Source organism: Nannospalax galili, unplaced genomic scaffold, assembly GCF_000622305.1.
Source record: "Nannospalax galili isolate Female #2095 unplaced genomic scaffold, S.galili_v1.0 scaffold213, whole genome shotgun sequence".
NCBI classification, from domain to species: Eukaryota; Metazoa; Chordata; class Mammalia; order Rodentia; family Spalacidae; genus Nannospalax; species Nannospalax galili.
The window spans coordinates 5,066,892-5,071,548 of NW_008335195.1; the positions used below are offsets into that span (position 1 = coordinate 5,066,892).

Sequence of the window (4,657 nt, forward strand, 5' to 3'; positions counted from 1 at the left end):
AAGTTCTTGTCTTACTTTCACTTTGTCTGTTAATAAAGCGTCTCTAACCAGGCGCCACAAAGAAAATGTAGCTATTGGGAAGGTATCACTGCCTTCCTTTTGCAACTTCTTTTGACAATCCCGTCTTACTTGTTCCCAGTCAGGGATATTTAGTCCCCCTCCAGTTAGGAACCAGGGACTGGCCTCTGCTATTGTTTTAATGAATGTGTCTACTGTCTTTGTTTTTACTGCTGTTCCTTGTTCTTCTAGCAGTTTCTTAACCTGATATTGCAATTCCTGTTTACTGCTAGTATTACCCATGGTAACCCCAATACGCCCCTGCTGGCCTGGGATGACTCTGTCCACTTACCTCTCTTTCTCAGATCTCAGTGGAACCTCCAATTGCCATGCCTGCATGGCACGAAGCTGATCTCTGAGCAGAGGATGTCAGGATTGAAGAGACAATCACGCTTTTAGTGTAGTAGAAGAAGCCTTTATTTCTCAGCCCCAGGTTACTTTTATACCCTAGCCCAGAAGGCAGCTGACCCAACGGGGGGTGCGGGGAGCCGTCACATGACCGCAGGGTCAGTGCCAGGTCATGGTGTTCTCAGGACCTGATACCGGAAAATGAGCTGGTAAACAATTCTGAGACTGAGGAACCACGAGGCCCAAAAGGTCACTGCGGGGGAGGTGCAGATGGAGGCCAGGACAGCATGTCCCAACAAAAAACCAGCTAGGCAAACATAAAATCCAGTAGCTCCATGTCTGACTTCTGGGACTTTACTTCCAAAGGTCTTAGATGGCTCAGCCTCTCCAGCTTTGCTGTGTGAAACATACAACTCTCTCTTGGGCTAATACCACTCCCTGTATGCAGCTCTCCTTGGCAGCTATCTCACCATTCTGGCATCATGAATGTCTTATTGAGGTCTCCACTGCTAGCCAAGTTTCACTTTCACAGCTTCATGTAATGGCTTATCTGGGTCTTCTTTATGCAGGATTCCCCCTGCTGCAAGCTGTCTGGGCTCGGAGGCTATCTGATACTGTGGAGGAAGAACCAATGACTACTGAACTCTTGTATTTTTTCATGCCTTTAAATCCAGTACTATGTGAATGACACTGCCAAGTTTGTCTGCAAGTTTGGGGTGGACCCTCGCCTATTCCATCCACTTGTGAAGTTTTTTTCAGCTGTAGTTTTCTAGGAGTAGAAAACCCAGCATTTTCCTTTCACAAACTGGAGTCTTAGCTGTATGTGGCCTTGCTCTGTAGGCAGTCTTTCTGTTCTTTAAGTGCAAATTTCTAGGCTTCTCCTTAATCACTTTAATCCTCTTATCAAAAGGATCCTCTCCTTCAGTATATGCCTTGGCTCCAATATTAATCTTCCTAGGGCTCTTTATTCAATTCAAACTGCACATTCTGCATTTCTTTCTGCCCCTTTGCTCTTTTTTTTAAATCTGTAGATCTACATAATATTCACCATTGATAGCCACCCCACTGTTTCTATGTTAGGTTTCCTTGAAACATCCTCCACCAATGAAAGTAGTCCATTGCTTTTCTACTTGGCCTCAGGCAAGCTTTTTGGCTGTGGGCAGACTCCAGCCAGACTGCCAAAATATCCCAATTGCTGCTTAAGTCCTTATTTCCTTCTGGAACTACATTGTTCTCAACACTACTTCCTTCCAGGTGCCTACTAGAATGGCCTGTTAAACTCTGCTTACAGCAATCCACCACCGCTTTTCTAGCCCAAACTTCCCCAAATTTTCCACATTCCTTCAAAAACCCACATGGTCAGGTTCTTCACAGCCAACATCCCACTCCTGGTATCAATTACTGTATTAGTCACTTTTCTCTTGCTGTGTTAGAAACACCATGACCAAGGGAAATTATACAAGGGAGAGTTTATTTAGCTTACACTTCCAAAGGGAAAAGAGTCCATCATGGTGGAGAGGCATGGGAGCAGATGTGGCTGGAGTAAGAGCAGAATCTAAGTGCTCACATCTTCAAGCAGGCACAGGAAACAGAGAGTGACTGGAGATCTAGCAAGGCTTAACTCTCTGAGCCTTCCCCCAGTGACATGCTTCCTCCAGCATGGCCACACCTTCTAAGACCTCCTAAAACAGTGCCACCAAGTGGGGACATAATGTCCAAATATTTGGAGCCTATGGGGGAAATTCCCATTCAAACCATCCCAACATGTTACTGATTCTTTATCTTTTTTTTTTCAGTTTTAATTGACTTTATGAAAATTTCATCCCATGTATTTTGATCATATTTAGAGCCCCTCCCCTATCATCACCCTTCCCTTAATACCCAATATATTAAGGCCCATTGAGTCAAATGTGTGTCTCCAAATGCCCTTCAGACTGCATCTGTTCACTGGAGCTTGGCTAATCTATCCAGCAAAACACCCTAAAGAAAACTGACTCTCCCTCTCCTGACATCAGGCCTAGGCACCTATGGCTTGGCAGGTCACACACAGTCATAGGGAAGAGCCCACTACTATTAGTCTACTAAATAGACATAGACCTAAACTGACTCTTAATGACTTGTTGTTAGACCCATAGATTGATGCATCTCTGATTCTTTATCTTGATTTTGCATCCTGTAATCTTACTGAATATATTTAGAAATCCTAACAGCTTATCTCGTGGAATGTTCTTAGAGGACACTGTCTGATCAGTCTTTATTGTCACCTGGATTGAATTTAGAATTACTTAAGAGATACACTGTGGGTATGCCTGGGAATGTGTTTCCAGAGAAGATTCACTGAGAAGACCTGACTTAAATGCCTATAGGAACTGTCCAACTTGTGGCCAGATACAGGAGCCCAGAGAAGGCTACATGCATACTCTCACCTTTGCTTTGTCTTCCTGAGCAAGTGCATCCGTCCTGCAAGTTGTTGTGACCTTCCACTGACATCAGATACCAGGTTCTTTGGCCTCTTGTGTGGCCTCCCATCCCACCCAGCCTCTAGGGGACTTCTGGATTTTAGCACTGGATTGGAGTTGATGAGTCATTCAGCTTCTTTGTCTGAGCAGCCCTCGTTTCTTGGCCTCCTCAGCATGCAGAGAGCCATTGTCAGACTACCCAGTCCCAATCTAATAATGCTCCCCTTATTTTGGGTTGGCATTATATGCCATTTTCTGATATTCTCTTGAGAGCTTTTGAATCTTTGTTCATCAGCATCTTTAGCTGTCGTCATTCTTGTGTGCTGTCTAGTTTTGGTATTGGAGTATACAAAGACTGACAGTTTCTTCCATTTCAAATTGCTGGAATAGTTTAAGAATTTAGAATAGGTTCTTTTGTAAATATTATGTGAAATTCACAGATAAGGCACTGGGTCCTGAACTTTTTAGCAAGGAGATGGTATGTTTGGGAATTGAAATGCCCCACATGTGTTGAGAGCTTATCTCAAATACAGTTGTTTCAGAGTGGGAAAGTTGGGAGATGATCGGGTCACAGGGTTCTAACTCATCAATGGATTCATTCATTCATTGATAGGATGATTGATAGGATAACCTAATAGTATTCAATTTAGGCAAGACCTGGTTGGAGGATGCAGAAATGGGAGGCATATACTTGAAGGGTATATTTTGGCTCCAGCCCCTTCCTCTCTTTCTGCTTCATGGCTACCTGATGGTGAACAGCTTTCCTCTGCCACATGCATCCACCTTGGTTATGTACATGACACAGGCTTAAATCAACTACATGCACCATGAACTGAATTCATGAATCAAAATAAATCTTTAGTTCTGACAGATATGCCTAGTGGTACCAGGGTTTAGGACAGATGCAAGTGAGGACAGGGCTCTGTAGCTACAGTTCCAAGAGTGTGGACTCCCAAAGTCTATGTAGGCCCACGCTAATAATACCCCTGAGATACTTGTGAAAAGAAATAATCATGTTCAGTTGAATAAATGCATTGTCAAGAACAGTTTGAAAACATCTGAAAATCTGACAACAGGAGCCTGAGACCACACTCAGATGCTGTCCTCTATTTAAGGTCTCGTGATAAAAATAAGTAGATGCATTGAAAATGAGCATAATCACCTTGGATGTTACAAGAATGCACTATGCATACTTCAGGAAACACAATTGACCTGTACTGTATTTTAAAATAATTCCTGGACTTTTGCTGGGAACCCTGGTTTCCACACACTGTGCCCACCAGGGACTAAGCAGGACAGAAATACTAATGCTGACCTGCTGCCACTAGAGTGGAGGTCCCCTTGCAGGCAGCTCTGACCCAGACACAGTCTGAAAGAATTTCCCAATTTGTTACTCCGTTACTGTCTAACAAAAGACCCTTCCACCCAAAGGTCCTTCCCTCCCCTCTTCATTCAGGGCAGAACTCAGTTCTGTGTTTAACTGGATAGCTCTCCCAGACCCTCCTGCCTCCCTTGTCCCTTACAGAGACTGGCATTTGCACATGTGTGTGCAGCAGTTTTCATATTGACATCTGTTTCTTGGAGGATTTGACTTGAAACCTACAAGATAGGATAGTTTCACTGCACTGATTTCAAGGCCAATTGGGATTCATGAACTTGTACGTTTTATATTATATGTTGAGATAACTGCAATTGTTTGTTTGAATAATCTGATGGGCATAAGTTAAAACAACTTTATTTATGCCTTCTGTTGTTCCTTCACATTTGGTTTTTTTTGGGGGGGATTTGTTCTT

At 43.4% G+C, this 4,657-nt stretch overlaps 1 protein-coding gene and 1 long non-coding RNA gene across 2 annotated transcripts in view; one reads left to right on the forward strand and one right to left on the reverse strand.

Moving 5' to 3' along the window:
- LOC115069744 overlaps window positions 1-386 on the reverse strand; it is a 5,508-nt gene extending 5,122 nt beyond the window's left edge. The window contains exon 1 of the long non-coding RNA XR_003848981.1: window positions 350-386. This is a non-coding gene — a long non-coding RNA (uncharacterized LOC115069744). The remainder of the gene's footprint in view (window positions 1-349) is intronic.
- Window positions 1-4,657, forward strand: part of Unc13c (unc-13 homolog C) — a 573,981-nt gene that overhangs the window by 104,836 nt on the left and 464,488 nt on the right. The window lies entirely within an intron of this gene.